The following is a 23,595-nucleotide window of genomic DNA, read 5'->3' as shown; positions in this document are numbered from 1 at the left end:
CTCTCCTTAATGTAAGGCATTTTTAGGTTAGTTTTAGCCTCAAAAATAAAATTAAAAATAAATTTTAAAATTTATATACACCCCCCTTTTAAAATATATTTTTCTTTTATAACCCTAAACAAGATTTCTTCGACCTTATGTCATACATAAGTTTTCTTCTATTAGACAGTTTTCTTCGACCTTGTGTCAACTAACAGGATTTTTTCAGCCTTATGCCAATTTAATAAATTTGTACTTCAATCATTGTCACTAATTTCTTGGATTTCGTTTTCTTCTTCACTACTATCATATATGTCAATAACAGGTGGAATTACTAAGTAAGTCCACTCAGGAGACTTGTATTTCTGGTTTGGTCTAATTATTCTCTTCCCTTTTCTCGATATCACTTCTATTTTCCTTCCAACTCCAACCTCTTTTCCAGGACTCTTTTGACTACTTATTTCTTCAACTTGTTCTATTGGCTTTTTAATCAATCTGACTCTCAATCTTCCACCAGGCCAGTAGTCTGCTTTTCTCACGTACTTTTTCTTTGGTTCAGAATTATTTGATTCTGACTTCCAAGTCCTTTTCTTTCTGCTTTCACTTCCACCTTCCACGTCACTTTCTTCAGTTTCGTAGTCTGAAATTTCAATTGACTCAGGAACTTCTCTATTCGGCAATTTCACTCCTTCAGGAACTTCACTTTGTCTTCCATCACTGGTACTCGGTAATTCGATCTCCTCCTCTTCCTCGATTACCTCTAGCTTCCCAGATTTCGGATTTTTGTTCCTTACTTCAGAGCTTGTTCTCTGCCTTTCGATACTCTCCTGGTCTGAAACTTCTTTTGGTTCAGCTTCTTTGTCTTCAATATAGACAACCGAATCCTCAGTTATCTTTCCTTTTAGCAGATTCTCTTCTCCTTCAGAATCTATTTCAATTATTTCTAAGTCTTTTCTTGTCAGATTTCCATTCACTGGCACAGTTTCCAGATGTCGACTTTCTTGTCGATCTTCAGAATCTGGAATTACTTCACCTTCTGTTCTGTCTTCTGCTTCAGAATCAGAGTCATCTGTGGTATCACTTTCAACATCAGAATTCTCAGGAGTTGGTATTGGAATAGTATGACTTGGATGAATCCAACGCTTCAATCCTCTGCACTTTACAGCATTAGTAGTGATCAAGATTACCTGCCTAGGTTTCTGCCATCTAGGAGATAGACAATTCCTCCTCCGATGTACTTTCGTTCTGACCCAGTCTCCAGGTCTCAGATCATGTGTCAAAACTTTGTCATTTGATTGTGCTTCAGTTCCCACCTGATTAGACACAGAAGTTACCATATCAGATAACCTTTTACAGTAATCCAAAATTGCACTGTCATTTATGCTCAACAGTTTACCTACAGGTACAAAAGCTTGCCTCATAACTCTTCCCATCAAAATTTCATGAGGACTCAAACCTGTCTTTTTATCTGGTGTACTTCTTATTGACATCAAAACAAGTGGAAGAGCATCAGTCCACTTAACTCCTGTCTCTAGACACATTTTCCCAATTCTGTTTTTGATAGTTCCATTTATTTGTTCAACTACACCTGATGCCTCTGGTCTGTATGCACAGTGTATTTTCTGTTCAATGCTCATAGCTTCGCAAATTAACTTCAACAGTTTATTATCAAAATGGCTTCCTCCATCACTCTCAATAGTGACTGGAAAACCGTACCTTGGGATGATTTCTCTGAGCATTAGTTTTGCTACTGTAATTGAATCACAATGTCGTGTAGGAAAAGCCTCTACCCACCTTGAGAACAAGCATACAATTACAAGTACATATTTCAAACAGTTGTGTAAGGGCATTTCAATGAAATCTATTTGTAACCTGGTGAAGGGACCACCCTCTCGACCAATTATTCCTGTCCCCACCACTGATTTTCTGTTTGGATTCATTTGTTGGCATGATAAACACCTTTGACAAAAAGATTCTGCAATGGTTCTAAATTTGGTATTGAACCATGTTTCTTTAAACAGTCTGACCATAGAATCTCTTCCTAAATGTGCAGGACCATGATATAATCTGGCCATGTCAGAAATCATGCAATTTGGTAAAACTACTCTGCCATCTTTGTAAACCCACACTCCATCTTCATCACGTTGTCTACAATCTGATCTTAACCACTGGTCTTTTTCTTCATCATCTGCTTCGTTTTGTAAATCTCTAATCTCATTCCATGTTTCTACAATAGTTGTTAGCATTAATGAATTTGAATCAGTTTCTGTACTTCTATTCCGATTGTAAGAATAATTTTTCCTTGCACAGTACTTTGCTGTCTCGTCTGCGAAGGCATTTCCCTTGGAAATATAATCAGTTCCTCTAGTGTGTGCTGCACACTTGACTATGGCAATTTCTTTTGGCAATTGTATTGCTTCAATTAATCTTCTAATGAAAACCGCATTTTTAATTGGTGATCCTGTTGATGTCATGTATCCTCTCTGTGACCAGAGTTGTCCATAATCATGCACAACTCCGTACCCATACTGGCTATCAGTAATGATGGTAACTCTTATATCTTTTGATATTTCACATGCACGAATTAAAGCAATCAATTCAGCCACTTGAGCTGAACGAACTCCTTCAAGACATGATGCTTCTTTAATGTTTTCGACTGTACAAACTGAGTATGAAGCTTTCAAGACACCACCTTCGGATCTTAAGCATGAGCCATCTACAAAGTAGACAAAATCCGATTCAGGCAAAGGTCTGTCTTTGATGTCTTTTCTTGGTTTTGTGCAGAATTCCATGACATCTAAACATTCATGTTCTGTCTCAATGTCATTAACGATTTCTGAATCAGGCAGTAATGTAGAAGGATTCAGATTCAAACATCTTGAAATCGAAACATTATCTGCTCCTAGTATGATTTTCTCATACTTTGTTAATCTGCTACTTGTTAAATGTTGAGTCTTACCTCTTGTCAGTAATATTTCAACTGAATGAGGCACAAAAACTTTCACAGGAAATCCCATAATGATTCCTTCACTTTGTTCAAGACTGATACTTGTAGCTGCAACTGCTTTTAAACAACCTGGTAATGCTTTTGCAATTGGATCAAGAACTGCAGAGAAATATGCAATAGGTTTCTTTAGGTTTCCATGTCTCTGAATTAACACAGATAATGCACATCCTTCTCTCTCACTGCAATACAGTTCAAAATCTTTCTCATAATTTGGCATACCCAAAGCAGGAGCTTGGCATAAGCTCTTTTTCAAGTTCTCAAAAGATTCCATCTCAACATCATTGAGAATAATTGGATCTTTTACATCTGATTTGGTCAGTCTTTGTAGTGGTTTCGCAATTACTGAAAATCCACTTATCCATTGTCGACAGTAACCTACCATTCCCAGGAACATTCTGACTTGTCTTTGTGTTCTTGGCGGTAACATTGCTTGAATCATTTTTATTCTCTCTATTGTTACTTGTCTTTTTCCCTTTGCAATTCTGTGACCAAGATATTTCACTTCCTGTTTGCAAAACTGTAGCTTTGCTGGGGACACTTTATGTCCTTCTTCTGCAAGGCGATTTAACAGAATTATTGTGTCTGTTACACAATTTTCTCTTGTCTTAGCAGCTATTAACAAATCATCAATATACTGCACCAACGTAGACCTACCTGGTAAGTCTAAATCTTCTAATGATCTTTTTAACAGTTCGTTAAAGATTGAAGGACTTTCTGTATAGCCCTGAGGGATTCTTGTCCATCCAAGGGTCTTACCTTGGAATCTGAAAGCAAAGATTTCATAACTGTCTGGGTGTAGAGGAACAGTAAAGAATGCATTGCAAAGGTCAATGACTGTGTACCATTCAGCATCATATGGAATCTGAAATAGAATTACTGCTGGATTTGGAACCACAGGACAACATGGAATAACAATTTGATTAACCTTTCTCAGATCTTGTACGATCCTAAATGTTCCGTTAGCCTTTTTAACTCCCATAATTGGTGAATTACAAGAGCTACTCTTCATTTCTTCCAATACACCTTGCTTGATTAATTTTTCAATTACAGGTGTAATACCTTCAATTGTCTCTGTTTTCATTTTATATTGTGGAGTGTTTGGAAATTCTATTCCCTGCTTCAATGCAATTTTAACAGGATCTACGTTTTTCATCAGACCCATCTCATTCCCAGTAAAATCCCATATCTCAGATTTCACTGTTTCTTTTAGCTCTTCAGGTAAATCTTTTTCTTCAAATGTAGGAAACAATTTTGTTTCTTCTGCTTCCATCATCATCATTGTCATTCTGTACAAACCATCTTCCTCCATTGTTTGTAATTCAACTCCTTCAGGAGAACAATATATTCTGCAATTCATTTTACATAGTATGTCTCTACCTAATAGATTTACTGGACTACTATTACAAACCACAAATCTGTGTTTGTCTCTGTAATTTCCAATTTCAACTGGTACTGGATCAGTTAAGTCTGTTTTAATTTGCTGATTACTTACTCCGACAACTTGGATGGTATCCCCAGAGAGAGGTAGGTTTTCAATTTCCACTGATCTAACAGTAGAACGGGTAGCACCAGTGTCCACTAGAAAAGTGATGTCTACATCATTAACTTTCCCGTTTACATAAGGACCAGACTGGTCAACCTCAAGAGTGGCTCCAACAACACACTCTTCCTCCTCTCTCGGGCACCGTCAGCAATAATCATCAGAATCACTGTCTTGGCTTTCTGTTAATAAAAATTGTTGTGAAGCATTTTGCATTTGAACCCTTTGCTGCTTTTGCTGTTTTTGTGGTTTTATTACCTGTTCACATCCCTGAAATCCCACGTTTGGATTATATTTTTGAACTCCCCCACAATTCGGAAAAGGTGGTTGTGGCAACTGGTCCTGACGATTATTCACCTGTTGTTGTTGCTGTTGTTGTAATTGTCGCTGAATATTAAATTCATTTAACCCCTGTTGCATCTGTAGCTGTTGCTGCACGTTAACACCATTCTGCATCTGTGGATTCAATAAGGGATTCTTTAAGTTTCTAGGAGGATGAGGACACTCGTCCCTCCAATGTCCAATTTCGCCACAATTAAAACAAGGTAATCTTTGTTTCAGCTCTTCTATCTTTGGGCTAAATTTCTTTTGGAAATTATTACCTTTAAACTTTCCTTGTATCTGGTTCGTATTTCCAGTTTGAACAAAATTAGTGTTCTTATTTCCCATGCTGGCAATCTGTTGCTCAGCCACTTTTACCTGTGCCCACATGGCTTTCTCCTTCAGCTTCTTCTGTTTTACTTCTAATTCATCGCTACAATATTTTGCCTTTCTCAGAATATCATCAATAGATAGTGCTTGCCAACCGACAATACTAGTTCTGATCATTTCTCCAATTTCAGGTTTTAGTCCATAAACAAATCTATAGATAAAATGACTCATGTCTTTCTCATCTAATTTTTCATAACCACTGTATTGTTTAAAGATTAACAGTAGTCTTTCATAAAAAGAATGAACTGATTCTTTTGTTTCCTGCTCTGTTCTTTCTATTTTAACCCAATCAACTTCTTTGGGTGGAATTTTGTTTTTCATCCAAACAATTACTTTCTCGTAAAAATCCATTACGAGTGGATTTGGGGCACCTGTTTCTTTGATTCGCTCAGGTTCTGTTTTTGGCCAACTAATAGATATTTTACATTCTGTCCAAAGATCAGATGGAACAACAATGTCAAAAAATCCATCCAAATCAATCCACAGAACTTTTGATACTTTGATAAATCTATCGACTTGCCTGTACCACTCAACAGGTTTCTCTCTTAATTTAGGAAAATCATTTGTGAATAACAGAATGTCTTGTCTCGACCATGGGACATGAACATATCCTCCACCTGCAACTTCTCTCATTGGAAATTGTTTTGACATTCTTTCTAATCTTTCATCTTCCTTCCTTTTAGTCCATTTCACTCTCCATTTGTTCAGTTCTCCTAGTTTTTTGATATAGACAATCAAATCTTTAATGTGAACTATTCTTCCCATTGAGTTCAAACTCTCAATGTCGCTTTCTGAGAAATCTAATCTGTAATGTTTTGCAAAATTCTTTTGTTTACTCACATCGATTTCAAGTTCTGCAGCTAGATCCTCTAATTGATCATATTTATTTTTCGTTTTCCATTGAATACTTTTGCAAATGAATAATAGTTCATCATCCCGATAGTAATTTAAACTATCTGGGCCAATTGTTCCAATTATTAATTCTTCTATATTTGCTTTTAATTTGGCCACATCAAGCTTTGGTGTAGTTACCCTGACTTCAGGACTTCCTACATCTGACATAGCACCCATTGGTGTTTTTGGAGATAAATCCTCATTGAAAGTTAAATCAGGCATTCTCGATCTAGTAGTGTTTAATTCTGTCAAGTCTGAATAAAATTTTTCAGCAGGCTTTTGAATTTCTGTATTTAAAGGAATAGTTAATCCAGTTTTGTTTGTATTTCTTTGATCAAATACAGGCTGAACAGGACCTATTGTTACTGGAACAGTAACAGCTTCCATGCCTTTTGTCATTCTTTTAATTAATTCTTCTTTAGACCTTAAGTATTCATTATAATCAACCTCATCAACATTTCTTGTCTCTCTTGCATAATCTTTTGGAGGTTCCCTTGCTCTTGGAGTCATTGAAAAATGTCTACCCTCATTTCGAGCATTCTCAAATTCTGGTCTTCTAGGAGTTTCAGTGATTTCACAATTATTTGGATAAAGTTTAGGAGCTTCACTAATTGGAGGTGCACTCGGTGAAGTTTCAGTAGAAACCACCGGAGTAGACCATGATCTAGGAGGTCTCAAAGGCTGATTAGGCTGTTTCTTTCTAGCAGTTGTATATATTTCTTCCATAACTGCATCCTCAGATTCACTTTCCATAGATTTCCCTGTAGGAGAACCCATTACCATTTCATGAATTAAATACAATCCTTCACTCATGTTTCCCTGTCTCCACATTCGTAATCTATCTTCATGAGTTTCTCTTTTCCATGATGGATTTTTAGAAGGTCTTTTAATTCCACTAGCTTCTCTTTGTAATTGATACATCTCATCTTCCCACTCAACTAAAGCTTCAAATTGAGTTGGTCTCGGTTTTGGAACAAGAGCATTCATTTTCTCTCGTAAGTTTCTTAAAACTCTTACATTAAATGAACCATCATCAGGCCAAGCCAAAACACCATCGTTTTTAGTATAACGTTTCCAACTGTCGAACCATAAGACAGTATGATATCCATATTCACCTTCCATGTACGCTGCAGGTGTTTTATACTTATGAAGTAGTTTACCACCTCGCGTTTCGATTTTCTTGTCAGGTGAAAATAAATTCTTAAATTTCTGAAATAATGTTGTCTTTTTCTCAACATGTTTAAAATGATAACTCATTTTCAAAAGTAAAATTTATTTCACAAAATCGTTCGTAAAATATTTCCGGGATGTTCCGCAAACAACCAATCCGTGCGCGAAACACACCAACAAGCCAATGGCAGTTGAGCTGCGTCACTTTTCAGCTCGACCAATAATTTTGGAGATTTTCCTAAGGACCAATCAGCTCACAGGCCGTCAGAGACTCAGGAGCCAATCAGAATACAGCTTGTGACGTAGGTCACCCAATCCCAGCGCGGCTCTGTGACGTACACAGCAGCTGCGGTTTCTCGCTTCTCACTCCTGGCGCTTACCCCTCCTTCACAAAATCTTTTCACAGCGCCATTTTAAGAACACTTTTCAGTGTAAATTAATTCTTAACAATGACTTATAAAGACAACATCTGTTCGTTTCACTAATTAGGATAGTTTACATACATTCAAGTATCCACACTTCGGAATAGACGGCGCTATTCACACTAAGGATAATATTCAATTGTCAGTAGAGTAACCTTACCCCACCCTTCAAGCAAGTATAATTATGAACTCGCTTTGCTCTGAACCCACCGCGAAGTGAAAGTTCTAAGAGTTCCACTTGAACATAAAATACAACTCAAACTCGCACTTTTACACGGAAAATTCCCTAAATTCAAACACACACGAAATCCGTACAGGACTCTCACCTGTTTATAGAAATCATGCACCGTTAGCAAAATAACGACGTTATCCGTACAGGGCTCTCACCTGTTTATAGATATGAAACATGTACCCGTACAGGACTCTAACCTGTTTATAGATAATCATGCACCGACGCTAATTTTACCCTTCACTCAAGCTTGGATATAACTATTACTCTCATCACAGTGAGTTTTATGGAAGGCGCTTTGTCCCTATTCTCATGCTGCTTTGATTTCTTAGAAAATCCTCACTATACAAGATTCAGACCTAGCCCTAAAACTGTGCTGCTCGGCGACAACACTATGGTACACGGCGATACCTCTTGTGATACTCGGCGATATCACTACAAACGAACAGATGGCTTGCGTGACTAATTTCTCGCCACACAATCTATACCGGTATAGCTTACAGATAGGCACGAAAAACGAACTTAACGAGTGTTAAAACATTGATCCTATTTTCATACCATGACGCAATCCTTAGCAACCAACATGTTACCTTGGTTACCGCTTAGCAACCATCAATTTCTGCTACCAGATAATTGATCCAGCGGGCTATAGAAAATATATCATAAACTACGCTACCCAATTTCATAACCTATAAACAAAATTCTAAACTATACATGGACCCATTTATGAACCTGATATATTTTTGGGCCTACTGAATCAGGTGGTCAAATAAATCTATATACACATTATTTACAAACTATAAACATTTTATACATTTGCAGAAAGAATATTGTCATTAGAATAAAACCCAATTATTTAAACGACCACCATAGGCGACGTGATCTAGCTAAAGGTAACCTATACTTCTAAATAACCAAGACCAGCTTGTTTGTCAAAAGTAAGATTTTATTTTCTAAATTATGGTATATAAGTTGTAAGTTTTATAATTGAATTTTATTAGCATTAAAGCAAGCATGTTGGTAAGAAATAAGAAATTTACAATTTAAGCAAGTGAATCAATTTAAAGAAATTATATAAAGTTTAGCATTTCTAAAACCTATTTCCCTAACTGAGCTAAATAAACAGAAATTAAAGTAAAGATCTTTGAGGATTCTTACGTGCTCCACGCAAAGTCCAGCAGCACATCACCCTCATCGGAAAGTCAGAAAGCAGCAGCCAGCCCAACCCTAAGGGCATGACTTTTTATACCTTTCTACGCTAACTAAACTAGCAAAGGAAAGTTTTCAGAAATACTCGACGTCCCATTGGCTGAGAGTGACAAGTGACATGTCACCCGATTCTTAAAAAGTTCCACAAAATCATGTCTTACAAAGACCATTGTCTCTTCCACGTGAAGCCAGGGGCTTCCTGCGATTGCAACTTTGTTTTAAGTCATCCTCGCAGCTTCCATAGTCTTACGGTGCAACTTCCGCGGATGCCAAGTTAAGGACTGACAAAAAGTTCACTTTCGACCTTGGCCATGTCCGACAGAATGATGTCAGCTCATCAGTTTTTGCTTTGTGAATGCAGCTTCAATAAACATTTTAATTCAGAATGGGCGTCTCGTGACTTTCTGCAGAATTATAGATCAGCTTTTATTTTGCGGCTCAAATAGCTAGGCCTCAAAAGCAGGCAACTTATGATTTCTAGTATAAAACAAACACAAGAAAAGTATTAATGTAAGAAATAAAGTATTTTCTGTATCCACCCCATGGTTTACTAAATAATTAGCCCACCCGATTAATCAAAATGTTACCTAGCCATTGCAAACAAATAAAGCAGCGTTTATATTTACCAGTCTCCGTTTTTCTATGAGACCCATATGCACCTAGAATAGTAGAAATGACATCACACAGACAAGAAAAAGCAAAACAAGCACATGCTTATTTTAAATATGCAGCAGTTAGTAATGACAAAAACGAAAACAATAAATTATTTTATTATTTTGCACGAACAAAAAGATGCAACAAATATGCACGTTTATGAGCACACATGTTAGTCCCCCCACGTGTAAAGTTTAATCTAGGTTGTATTAGCACGACATATCACAAATCATTAATAATTTTATTCATGTTATGGAAATGTGACTTTGCGAGTTTAAACAAAATTTTGTTTTCTATCTCGCTCCATCAAACTCAAAGAAGCACAAGAATTCCATGGTCCGCGCGGGGATACAATGAATGAGATATAACTGCCTCCCGCCGCAGAGCACGAGACGCCTCGCGCCACAGCACAGGGTGAGAGGTATGTAAATGCAAAGCTCCTCGGTCCGCTCCTCTGGGGGGAATGTCTTTCCTCTGCGCATGCGCAGTGCGGCTGAGCGTTCTCTGTGCAGGGCAGTTCACAGTCCGTACCCCGTGCACGGTCCTAACTCGGCGATATGACGTAGTGTCTTCGCTCCGCACATGCGCAGCTGTGACGCGCGGTCCTGCGCGTGCGCAGCAGTGAGACGCATTGTTTTATTTTGTTGAGCGCGCGCGTCACTCGGTGGGGAATAACACACCGGACCCGTCACACTCCTCACAGGCAGCCGGGCCCCCAGTGCCCCCTCTCCCCTAGACCCTGCAGCCCCCACTGAGCGGGGCTCGAGCGGAGGTGAGGGCGGCCTCTGACCCCAGGGAGACGCACGAGCGCGGGGGCATCTTCAGGACACTGAGAGGCAGCACTCAGGGCAGGGGCTGCAGGGCTCTCCAGACTCTGAACTGCGTCATACATGTGTGACTTAAGAAAAGAAAGTGCATTCAAAATGAATAGTCCCACCATCTTTATAAAACAATGTACATATGCAAGCATATAAAAACTGTATGTGGCGTTGTCCTACTTTGCTTTCCCGTGTGTGTGTCTGTTGGTCTCTGTGTCTCTGTGTCTCTGTGTGTCTCTGTGTCTGTGTGTCTGTGTGTCTGTGTGTGTGTCTCTGTGTCTCTGTGTGTCTGTTGGTCTCTGTGTGTCTGTGTGTGTGTGTCTGTCTGTGTGTGTGTCTGTGTGTGTCTGTCTGTCTGTGTGTGTCTCTGTGTGTGTATCTGTCTGTGTCTGTTGGTCTCTGTGTGTGTGTGTGTGTCTGTGTCTGTGTGTCTGTCTGTGTCTGTTGGTCTCTGTGTGTCTGTGTGTGTCTGTCTGTGTCTCTTGGTCTCTGTGTGTCTGTGTCTGTCTGTGTCTGTTGGTCTCTGTGTGTCTGTCTGTGTGTGTCTGTGTGTGTGCGAGTCTCCGTGTGTCTGTGTGTGTCTGTGTGTGTGTCTGTCTGTGTGTGTCTGTGTGTGTCTGTGTGTGTCTGTCTGTGTGTGTCTGTGTGTGTCTGTCTGTGTGTGTCTGTGTGTGTGTGTCTGTGTCTGTGTGTCTGTCTGCGTGTCTGTCTGTGTCTGTGTGTGTGTGTGTGTGTGTGTCTGTGTGTCTGTGTGTGTCTGTTGATCTCTGTGTGTCTGTGTGTGTCTGTCTGTCTGTCTGTCTGTTGGTCTCTGTGTGTCTGTGTGTGTCTGTCTGTGTCTGTTGGTCTCTGTGTGTGTGTGTGTCTGTGCGTCTGTCTGTGTCTGTCTGTGTCTGTTGGTCTCTGTGTGTGTGTGTGTGTGTCTGTGTGTGTCTGTCTGTGTCTCTTGGTCTCTGTGTGTCTGTGTCTGTCTGTGTCTGTTGGTCTCTGTGTGTCTGTGTGTGTCTGTCTGTGTGTGTCTGTGTGTGTCTGTGTGTGTGCGAGTCTCCGTGTGTCTGTGTGTGTCTGTGTGTGTGTGTCTGTGTGTGTCTGTCTGTGTGTGTCTGTCTGTGTGTGTCTGTCTGTGTGTGTCTGTGTGTGTCTGTCTGTGTGTGTCTGTCTGTGTGTGTCTGTGTGTGTGCGTGTCTCCGTGTGTCTGTGTGTGTGTGTCTGTGTGTGTCTGTCTGTGTGTGTCTGTGTGTGTGTGTCTGTTGGTCTCTGTGTGTCTGTGTGTGCGTGTCTGTGTGTGTCTGTGTGTGTGTGTCTGTGTGTGTCTGTTGGTCTCTGTGTGTGTCTGTCTGTCTGTGTCTGTTGGTCTCTGTGTGTGTGTGTCTGTCTGTGTGTCTGTCTGTGTGTGTCTGTTGGTCTCTGTGTGTCTATCTCCCATTCCCTGGAGGGAGAGTATGTAGCTCCCCGTTCTAGAAGAGTCGGTCAAGAAGGAGCACACTGCGTTGAATAATTTCTTGGTATGCACTTTTTATTAGTATTACAGGAAATCACAGTGATTGATTGTCTCTTTTGTATTCTTCTTTCCCACAGGGTCTTCCTCTTCAGTCCCTTAGGTGAGCCTCGACCGCCGTCGTCTCTCGGACAGAAAAAAAAGACTCAGGTAAGTGTTTTTTGCTTTATGACTTAATCAAAGGAGGATGTGAGGGATAAATAATAGCTATGCATAAATGTGAAGGGAGGGTGTTGGAGCAACCAAAACAAGAAGAGTAGCCAATGATTTCTGCTCTTGTCTTCCTATTCCATCTCACTTATTTCCTTTTCCCTGGGTCCCTTTCACCCCTCAGCCTCCCCTCCGGTCCCTCTCTGACTCAGCCCCTTTCCAAAAGCCCCATAGACGCCCACTCACCTGTAAGAGCCACGTCACTCCGGGGCCATGGCGTGGTAACTCCACGTCCTTCAGTGAGGTCTGGTCTCCTTCTGTTTCGACTTTCCCTCCTCGCCAACAAGCTGTGACCTCCCCAAGGCTCCAGTTCTCTCTCTCGGAAGGCTGTTCGGTGTTCTCCGTTTTTCCGGTCTTCCCTGCTGGTTTCTCCGCCTTAGGTTATGGCTCACTTGAGCTCGTGGAATGCCTTTCTGGCGGCTTGGGGAGGATTTACCAAGTCTTAGTTCCTTTTCTCTTTCTTCAGTAGGTCGGTTAGTGGTGCTGCTATTTCAGAATAATTGGGTTTAAACCGGCGGTAGTAGCCTTGTAAGCCCAAAAAGGATCTAATGCCTTTTTTGGTGGGAGGGAAGGGGGTGTCTAAGATGCTCTCAATTTCTCTTGTTGCAGAGCGATAGCCCCATCTCCCAATAAATAGCCCAAATATTTGACTTTGGTGAAGTTTATCCTGGTCTTTTTGGAGTTCACGTGGAGCCCTGCAGTTCTAAGTGCTTGGAATATCTTCCCACAATGGACGAGATGTAGTTCCAAGTTAGGGCTAAATATTATGATATCGTCTATGAAGGCTAAGGAGTACTCTTGATGTTGGGAGCAAACTTTGTTCATAAGTCTTTGGAACGTCGCTGGTGCTCTGTGTAACCCAAAAGGCAGTGCAGTAAACTCGTATAGCCCATTAGAGGTGCTAAAGGCGATTTTTCTTGGTCTTCCTGTTACAGTGGTGCCTGCTAATAGTCTTTTGTAAGATCGAATGTGGTTATATATTGGGCTAAGCCTAATTTCTCGATTCATCAACGGATATGAGTGAAATTTCGAGATGGTATTGACTGCTCGGACGTTTATTCAAAAACGGATGGAACCATCAGGTTTCAGAACTATGACAATGGGGGAGACCAGTTACTGCTGGAAGGTTTTATGACTCCTAGTTGTAACATGCTCTCTATTTCGTCAGGAACTGCGTCCCGCCTAACGCCTGGTATTCTGTAGGGGTTTTATTTTATTACTTTATTTGGTGGGGTAACAATGGCATGCTCGAGTATTGTTGATTTTCCCAGGAGGTCGTAAAAGATGGAGGAGAAGGACTCTAAGAGGGTCTGAAGAGACACTTTTTGTTCCTCTGTTAGATGTTCGTTTATGGGCAATTTATTCAATGTTGAAGGAATGGGTTTTGAGTCAGGCAAAACGTAATGGGTGTCTTTGGGGAGGGGTCCCAACCATTTCTTTAGTAGATTTATGTGGTATATCTGGGTTTTGGTTGAGGAAAGGCGTAACCGGTAAGTAGTGAGGCCTACCCTTTCAGCATCGTCATATGGTCCCTTCCATTCTTCCCGTTTTTGGCGTATAGAGGAAGGTAGGAATAGGAGCACCCAGTCATGGACCTGTAACTGTTGTCACCTCTTTCCTTTATTGTAAGAAATCTGCTGGCTTCTTTGAGCTTTTTCTAGGTTTTTGTGAGCAAAATCTCGCAATTTCTGTATGCGGTTTCTTAGGCTTTGGGTGTATTCTAGATGGTGTTGTGTCTCTTCTTGTTTCGCTTGTTCCCACGCTTCTCTTGTCATTTCTAGCAAGGTTTATGGCTGTCTCCCGTAAAGAAGTTCAAAGGGAGAACAACCGAGCTTCTCTGAACCTGGCTTCAAATAACAAAGAGGGCGAGTAGCAACAACATGTCCCATTCTTTCCCTTCGGTGGTTAGCATTTTCTTCATGGTTAGTGTTGGACTTGGCCCTTCTAGCAGGTTCACCCCTAAACTTTTTGCTTTTAATGGTGACCTAGTGATGGTGATTTTTGTGTTCTGCGCACTTTCACTGTGTCCCAGTGGAAAGTGCGTGCGCACTCTGAGTGCGTGGAGTAAGGTTGGCCTGCCCTCCCATAGGAATGCATGGGGAATGTATGTGTCCCTGGTAGTTCCTGATGTGTGGGGTGTACAGGCTCGAGTCTGGTATGTGCGGACTCGTGTGATTGAATGCTGGAAATGATGTATGCGGCGTGTATGTGTCTAGTGTGGAAGTGCCACTTCTAGACATGGCTGTGTGTGTGCTGTAAAGGTGCTGGCGTGTGATTGGCTGGAGCTGACTGGGATGCCAGGCTCCATGAGTCATGATGGGTCTGCCCGGTGGTGAGTGTGGAGATTAGCGTGCTGATGGCTGGGGAGGAGTGCACCTGGGTCCTGAATAGGGCTGGGCTTTCCCCACACAATGCTGGCTCCGCCCCCTGTGGTGCGTCTAACGGCCCTAGCCTGCCTAGTGAATAGAGTGAGGGGCTGAGCACATCAAGGGTGCTCCCAGACCAGCTGTGACTGGTTCTTCCCCCACCCTGCACACAGACAAAGGATTTATTAGTATAAAAAGGGTCTGTGTCCCCTTGCAAGTTGTTCTTTCCTGATCTTACTGAGGGGGGCTGCTGCGGCTGCTGGCGCCAGGAGGAACCGCCACTTGGGACTGCCTTCCTGCCTGGAGGGCCCAGTGAGCTGGGCCCTGGCCCAGCCTTGCCCCCCTATCTTGCTGCATTCCAAGGACTTTCTCTGGACTTGTGCTGTCCTCTAGCGCTGGGAGCGCTGGAATTGCCTCCTAGCGCTTGGAAGCGCGTTATTTGCGCCTGGACGCACTTTATTTTCTGGTTATAGCGCTGGGAGCGCTTTATTTTACCTCTAGCGCTGGGAGCGCTTTGTTGCTGGAGGCCGGTGCCCACCCACAACCATTCCCCCCATCTGACCTGCACCTAGTCTTGTTCTGTGTGTTTTATAAGACAGGAAGAGAAGAATTTATCCTTTCGATTTTAAAGCGCCACAATTTTAAACAATGCCAGGTGGCACGTTACTTCTTTATATCTCTGCCTGATCCCTTTGTCTGTGGTAGCCACCTTTTTGTGGGCCTGTATGAAAAGTAGAAAGGCGCGAGGTTGGTTTTAACTAATAATTATATGCAGAAATGAGTAATTTGATGTAAACTAACTGGATTCGGTCTATGAGGCACATGATGCACTTTATGGGATAAAATGTCCTGTAAAAATGATCTGATGTTCTTTTTAGATAATTCTACTTGCTCTAGGATTTTAACTTGTTATGAACTGGGGCTGGTTGTTGATCACTGATTTAAATTGTGCTTTTATGATCTGTATTTAAGAGATCGAATACAGATTTTATTGATTGATTGTTTGCATGTGTGTCTCAGAGTCTCACCCCTCTGTGCTCCCTCTACCTGCTGCTTGGAGCTGCTGCTGCAGTGTCCCTGGCATGGCAGTGAGGAGCTCATGGTAATCCAAGGCCCGGGAGCAGTGTCTGTCCTCAGCGCATGCGCAGCTGTTAATACAAGGCCCTCTTGAAGGTGTCTGTTCTCAGCGCATGCGCAGTTGTTAATCCAAGGCCCTCTTGAAGGTGTCTGTTCTCAGCGCATGCGCAGTTGTTAATCCAAGGCCCTTCTTAGCTCGTGCTCCGCTGCGGGACGCAGTGTCTGTCACCAGCGCATGCGCAGTTGTTAACCCATCAAGACCTCTTTAACCCGCGCTCTTAGTTAAGTCCTGGGGTTTTCAGTTTTTCTGAATGGAAGACAGTGTGGACGTTCCCAGTTGCGTCCCCTCTCGGTTGGACTCTCCAGGCCGTGCTTCCCTGCGGGCTGCTCAATTATACACTCTTTATGTTTCATGGGCTCCGCTATTCTCAGCGCATGCGCGGCCACAACAAGCAGACATCCTGCGCATGCGCACTTGTGACAAACTGAATGTCCTGCGCACGCGCAGCTACAGATCAGGGCGGCCCTTGTCCAGCGCACGCTTTGTTGTCACGTGGGGCCCTCGGTGTGTCCCCTCCACCAGGCCGACACTGCCCCCTCGAAACCACAAGAGAGGTAAGGGAAGACAAGGACTCGAGGCAGTGGTGGAAGAGCATTAACGTATGATTCCTGAGAGGGGGCGGGGCCTGTGGGTGTCAAGGCGGGACCTGTGGGGGCGGGGCCTGTGGGTGTGGATGCTCCTCCTCTGCCGGGGGGCGGGGTCAGTGAATGTGGGGGCGGGGCCTGTGGGTGTGAATGCTCCTACTCGGGCGGGGGCAGTGAATGTGGGGGCGGGGCTTGTGGGTGTGGTGTATGTGGGGGCGGGGCCTGTGGCAGTGGGGGCGGGGGTCTGTGCGTTGGGGGCGGGGCACGTGGGCGTGGTCAGTGGCTGGGGGGCGGGGTCAAAACAATACACCTACACAGCCTGGAGGCATTGACTGTTTCGTGTTCCTCACTGGAGACTAGTTTGTCCTTACGCTTCAACTCTGGAATATGTTTTTTTGGAACCCTAATCGCTCCAACTTTAGTTTGTATCGTGTAATTTTTGGTGGATTTATACTCTGTAAATATGTTACCATAATATCTAATCCTATATACTTCGCTCTATTGTAAAGCGCTCTGACTCCGCTGGGTAAAGTATGCGCTATAAAAAATGCCTAAATAAATCCAATGCCCTGCGACCAGGCTGTTGGAGGCTCGTCGTGGCCTTGGGGCTCCCAGTCACATGTCCTCAGGTCTGTAGACTGAAGACTGTTGCAGCTTGCAACTCAGAACTGGCAATTCCTCAGGCTCCGGCGGGCTGCTTTAGGAGGCTTCAGGCTTGATTCTGAATGCCGCCGTAGTCCGCGAATCTCAAGTTGCACATTCTTACCTTTCTCCTGAGCCACCGCAACCACAGACTTTACCCACTTGCTGACCGCATCTATAAAATAAGTTTTTGACACAAGTGTGGTTTGCAGCATATATTCTTTTTTAACCCTTGCGTGCGTGCGTTGGCCAACAGCCGTCGCAAGCACTACCTCAGTAGTGCTGCGCACGTCCGTTGGCCTACACGGCCCCGGACGCGCATTCGAACGCCCACATCACAGCGGAATTGCCACCGCAATAAACCATGCTCTTGTATTTACAATCAACAGAAGCTTCTGCAGTGAGGGCTGGTGCTGTTCCTGACCTCCCATTCATTTTGTGGAAGTGCCTGGACCAGTCTTCAGCGCGTTCCTTGCTCCCAAATGGTGCCTCTCAGGCCCTAGACCCTTGCTGTGGTTCGGTGGGTTCCTAAATCAAGCTTTTGAACTCTTCATGAGTGGAAATGAGCCCATTCGCACCGAAATCCCACTGCTCGCACGGAACTTCAGCACAAGCCCCTGCCGCCTATCCCCTTGCACGGAAAGCATCAATCGATCTGGAAGACCAACAACGTAAAACGTAAAGCTCCAGCCCGACCTTCTGCGACACCTGGCCTGCTCTTTCTGCCATGTCCACCACCGCCATCAACTCTCTCCTTACTCCCTCCGACCCTCTCCAATGCGAACGGGGCTCTTGGCTCAAAACTTGAGAGGGTAAAACCTTCAGCTGAACTAATCTGGGGCTCTATCTAATTTGCGCTCCATCGTGATTAGCTTGAACTTTTACTTTAACCTGGTCCAGCATGACCAGATTGCCTCGGTTGACGCTTTATGTTTTTAGGTGCTGTATAGAAGTTTATACTTTAAAAATTCATATCTCCGGTTATACTGATTGGATTTTTGTCTTTGGGTTTCGATTTGTTGATTAAATTGAGCTCTATTTTTCTAACCTGGTGTTGATTTTGTGTGCTGTTTACGCTGTTTTACTGTTTGAAGTGTTGCACAAATATTTACACATTGCCTCTAAATTAAGCCTGACTGCTCTGTGCCAAGCTACCAGGGGGTTGACCACAGTTTAAATATGGGGTTTGCTTGTGCCTTATACTGACTAGGATTGTCAAATTCTGAAAAGGAGCATACAGTTATTACTAGATTCCTAAATCAATTATGCTCAAGCATGTAATTAAACCTCATTTCCTTTGCAAACTATACAAAATATTATAAGTTCCACCAAATCAGAAAATACAGCGCAGAGTCTTGAGATTTCTTTTTTTCAATGTGTTCTTTATTTGTACTCAAATGCATCAGCCCAGCCAACGTGTTTCATCCAACATGGACTTCATCAGGGTCTTTTATAGAAGCTCACCAAGGTGCTATTTCTGTAATCAGATGTAGTATAGATATATAGGCAATCACCATATCATTCATGATTGATTTAATTCCTTCGATCCATATTGAAATAGTTTTATTGAAGAACACCAAGTCGCTTATTCTTATTAAGAGATGCAATATCAATAAGCTGGTAATCACCACCGCATCCAGTCAGATAAAATCATGAAAAGATTATTGCCTTTGATAAGTCCTAGCATGTAGTCTCGTCGGGTATGAAAAGCCATCTATCCGATCTGATAGACAGACGGTCTTGCATGCAGCGGTGATTGGCTATATATCTATCCTACATCTGATTACAGAAATTGCACCTTGGTGAGCTTCCTTGCACCTGCTTCACTAATGATTGCTGCTCCTGTGTGGGCGTAGGGTAGGCTTCAGTGAGCTCTTACCCCCTTTTTTTTTTTAAACTTTATTTTGCGTTTAGGTATGAGTAAAGAAGTACACTAGGACAAGTAAAATCCTTTGGCAAGTACAGGTAGACATAATACACACTGTCAAGGGTTCAATCAATGCCGCAGAGTGATCACATGTTACATAAAGCAAGTCCTTTGGCTGCTAACATATTTTCTGTTACAATCGTTCTTGACTCTAATTCACATAAACGGTGTTTACAAACATGACATAGGGATACATCAACTGTACCGACATCAAAAAAGGAGTTTAGCATCCGGTGTAGTTGATTATTGACATGTATCTCGGGACAGTCTAACCCACCCCTGTTGGGACTATGCCCTGTTCTTTCTGGGTAGGGGGTCTTGTCGCTGCGCCTCTAGGTATGTTCTGAAAGGTCCCCAGATATCTTTGGGCCTGGAGGTGGGGGGGACCGTTATTGCGTATAGGTCGCTGTTTGTGGAACAGGACGCCATGCTCTTCAGCCATCCATTCATCGATGGTGCTGTTCTGCCACCCCAATGAATGGATGCCTCCCTTTTGGCCAGTAGTAAGCTTATGGCAACAAACCTGCGAATTGCCATTGGGAACTGCTTTACATATCCCAACAGAGCAATCTCGGGCAAGGGGGTCATCGGTACCTTAACCAAGCCACTCACTATCTTATGTATTCCTACCCAGTATGAGTGTTTGCGTGGACAGGTACAGGCGAGGTGGGCGAAGTCTGCATTTGGAGCGTTGCATCTTTCACAATGGTGCAGTCTGGCAGGGTCTATCCTGTGGAGTCTGGAGGGGGTAATGTATATTCTACGAAGAAACTTAAAGTGTATTAGTTTGTGTCGGCTATTAAGGGAGACATTTTTCGTAACTGCACAGCAGGCAGCCCACTGTTCGTCTGTGATCGGAATACCCAAGTCAGTCTCCCAGGGGATCCAAATTAGTCTGGGGGTTGCATACATATAAAATCGTGTCATCTGCATAAAATGATACTAACAATGGGCCGGTGGTGAAGTGTAAACACCTATGAAGGTGTTTCTCTTGGAAGTGCCGTATTAGTGGGTCCGTGGCTAAAATGAACAACAGAGGCGACAACGGGCCGCCCTGTCTCATTCCGCGTGAAAGTGAGAAGGGAGCCGTCAATGTACCATTTAGATGAGAAATAGAATGAGAGAATGAAGTAGGGTAAGAACCAGAGCAAAAGAGAAACAAATTAACATTAAAGTGACTGCAAAATCAAGGGAATTATAGAATAGAGTGAAAAAGTCAAAGGTTAGCATTTAGAATTTGTGAGATGATGGATATCAGCCAGAGATTGTCAGATATGATGTCCCCCTTATTCAGAGTGCTTAAAGGTGCACACTCTGCAAGTAGGGTGGAGAGAGGGAAAGATGAGAATGGAGAGCAAGAGGAAACCCAAAGGTATCAGAGAACAGAGTGAAAAAGAGGAAAGAAAGAGGGTGATGCAGACAATGGTTGAGAAGAAGAGCAAATAAGGCAAAAATAAAGAGAGAGATAAAAGGAGACAAAGATGAGGATGAGAGAAGAACAGAGGGAGAAAAAGAGCAGCATAGCTAGCAGAAGAGAAAAAGATCAAGAGAGCGAAAATACAACGGACAGTGAGACATAAAAAGTAAAAACAAGAAAAAAGAGTGAGAAAAAAACAAAATTGAAAGAAAAAAAGGCTGTTGAAAAAGAGGAAGAGAGTTAAAAGAAAACAGTGAGATAATATGGGAAAAAGAAAGTGAGAAGCTAGAAAGAGAAAGTAAGAGATAAATTAAGACCATGAAGGTCCACTTGAGTGAGGGAATGAGAGGCTGAAAAGGATAGAAGAGGGACCACATTCATGAGAGACATGTTAGGTGAGAAAGTAAAGTGGACTGAGAAGAAAGGCTTAGTGAAGGAATTTGTGATGTTAAAGGTTTTTTTCTCATAAATTGACGTACTTTTCATAAATGCTATAACCAGGCGCAGGTAGCAATGTCTTTTGCACGGGGATTTACTAATGAAAATCAAAACAATTACACTACTTGTAGGTGGTGGGAATAAAGAAAAATCAGCAATATTGATCCATTAAAAAAATTCAGGATAAACAGTTTTGAAGTTAACTCACAATAGAATGGTACATAGACTTTCAGTGCCAACTAGTTCTCACAAGGAAATACTGTCTGTACACTGCTGTTTTAGGGAAAAAAGTATGCCACAGAGTAATCGCAGGCACATCTGTGAAGTATAAATAGTCCAGTAATCATGATCTATACAAGACTTTGATTGCCAACGTGCTGCACTCCAAAGAGTAGGCAGTCGAAGCAGTTACAAATGGAGGCTGCATAGATTGAGAGAGAGAGAATTTACTAACTAGCCTATGGCTTAACTGGAAGATCCTATTATAAATTGATATCTTTGAGTGTAGCGGTAAGGGCTGAGGAGCACATTGGGTGTCAGTGAGTACCCGTAAGTGGATAGGATCACTCATCAATGAGGCAGTAAAGCCAGAGTCTCAGAAAATGCAGACCACTGCCATTAATCACATGTGAGTTTTAATTGCGACAGTGCCCTGTCCCTCGGGGCCAACTAGCCCTCCTGTTACCTCCAGTAAGCCCCATACAGCTGGACTGCTGAGAGTGTTCAAAGGCCACGCCACCTTTTTACACCATTCTGCAAACGCGACTCCTGGCGCACTGCTGCTCAGGGGATGAAGTTCACTTTAGTCCTGAGGGCCTCAGGGCACAACAGGACCTCATTGCCCCATCAGTAATGCGCTACAAGGCGCGTTTGCAAAGTGGTGTAAAAAAGGGAGTGGCCTCGGACCACCTCTCAGCAGTCCCACTGTGTGGTGCTTGCAGGAGGTTCCTGTGGGCTAGTTGGCCCCTAAGGACCCATAAGATGCGAGGGGACTTCATCCCCCAACCCAAAACGCGCCAGAAGGCGTGTTTTCAAGTGGTACAGGGAGGGGGAGGACCTACGGCGAGATCCAGCTTCGGTTTTCTTTTTCGTTTTTTAGGAGGGGCTGTGTGGCCCGCCTTCTCTTAACATTTTTTTTTTATTTCAAATCTTTTTTATTAAGGTACAAAAACATAACAGTACAAAGAAAAGGAAGGACGTCATGCAATAATTAGCTCGCAAGATAGATACAATGAACAATGCCTGGATAATTACATTCAATGTGGTCAGCAGGAAATAAGAAGATGCCAGTAACATAACACATCCGTGGGAAATACACCATCGAGTCATATAATTGTCAAGCAGAAGAAGCATTGTTTCAGATATCCAAACATACCTCTCTGTCTCTTGGAGCGGAAGACAAAGAAGACAAAGAGGGAAGAAGAGGGAGAGAGGTTAGACAAGGAGAAAGGAATGACCGCAACAAGGTTTGTAGAAATTGCTTGTGTCCGGACATCCGTCATACCTGTCGGGAGTAATGCCCAATGTAGCAGCAGCGGTCATGTAGAGACATAGCAAGCCTTTGTCAGTGCATCTAAGGTGGGTCATAACAGAGTTCCAAGGAGTCAAGCAAACTCCAGAGTTTGGCGTGAGGCTTTTGCCAGGGGGAGGAATGTAAAACGTCGTTATCCGCACCCCTCAATGAAGCTAGCCATTCTTGCCAGTGCACAAAGGAGACGTCAGAAGCGTTCTTCCACTTGCTCAGGATAATTTTGCAAGCCAGCGTTGGCATAAGGTCTAGGAGGTATCTGTCATGTTCCCTAGTAATGTTCGGATCAATCGCGCCTAGGAGAATATATGAGAAGTCCCTAGGTGGACTGAAGTGGAAGGTGCGATGGATGTAGGCATAGTGTGCTTTACAGTGCCAGCAAAGGGGACTGTCCAGAAGTTTGAGCTTGAAGAGTTTCTCAGGTGTCCAGTAGGATCTATTTATCAACATAAGTTTGGTCTGGGATAATATCGGGGATATTTTATTGTAGAAAGGGGTGAGATGAATCTTGTCCCAATCAAAAACCAGGTTAGAGGAGTTTGTTTCGTTTTCCCAGTCCCTCTCACACTTTCTATGTATTTTCTGTGGTGACGGTGATATGAGTTCATATATGTTTGATACCATGTGGCCATGTGACATAAGATGAGCTAGCTTGGTGCATAGAGTGGGTTGCTGCGAGACAATGGCTCTAGCAGAGACAAGTGCTTTAAGGCGTAGAAACCTGTAAAAGTCGACCGGTTGGAGATCAAATTGCGATTGTAAGGTGGCAAAAGGTAGCAGGGAAGTTCCGTCGTAAAGGTCCCACATCAAATTCAGACCCTTGTTAGCCCAGTCCTCCCAAAATAGGATTCCGCACTCATCCTTTATAGCCGGGTTAAACCAGAACGATGCTAGGTTTGACTTGGAGAAATTTATTTTAGCTTTACAGTGTCTCTCAAGGCTAAGTAGAGCCCGCCTAGTGTTGAGAAATATATATTTAGATTGTGTAAAGGCCGAAGAGTCCATAGTCATTATAGCGGAGAGTGGCAGGTTGTGAATGATAAAGCTTGTTTCCTTCCCAGTGTAAGAATTGGCTTTTGTAGTTTGGTTTGCCCTGTTCCCATCATGCACTGGGACAGGAACAGACTAATTTGCATACAGCCAGGTTCTGAAACTGGGATGGTGCAATGAGCTAAAAAACGGTGTTGGATCTAGCCCTGATCTCTTGACTGGGT

At 42.9% G+C, this 23,595-nt stretch overlaps 1 protein-coding gene and 1 pseudogene across 2 annotated transcripts in view; one reads left to right on the top strand and one right to left on the bottom strand.

The window, feature by feature from the left end:
* LOC144805981 (uncharacterized) overlaps positions 1 to 23,595 on the bottom strand; it is a 955,295-nt gene that overhangs the window by 107,684 nt on the left and 824,016 nt on the right.
* LOC144805985 (uncharacterized) overlaps positions 10,581 to 23,595 on the top strand; it is a 44,739-nt pseudogene continuing 31,724 nt past the window's right edge. Inside the window, exons 1-2 of the transcript XR_013605647.1 lie at positions 10,581 to 10,727; positions 12,212 to 12,281. The product of XR_013605647.1 is annotated as an uncharacterized LOC144805985 (transcript). The remainder of the gene's footprint in view (positions 10,728 to 12,211; positions 12,282 to 23,595) is intronic.

Source organism: Lissotriton helveticus (assembly GCF_964261635.1).
Source record: "Lissotriton helveticus chromosome 1_1 unlocalized genomic scaffold, aLisHel1.1 SUPER_1_unloc_38, whole genome shotgun sequence".
Classification (NCBI taxonomy): Eukaryota; Metazoa; Chordata; class Amphibia; order Caudata; family Salamandridae; genus Lissotriton; species Lissotriton helveticus.
The sequence above is the reverse complement of the archived record's forward strand: the minus strand, read 5'-3'. Positions and strand labels throughout refer to the sequence as shown.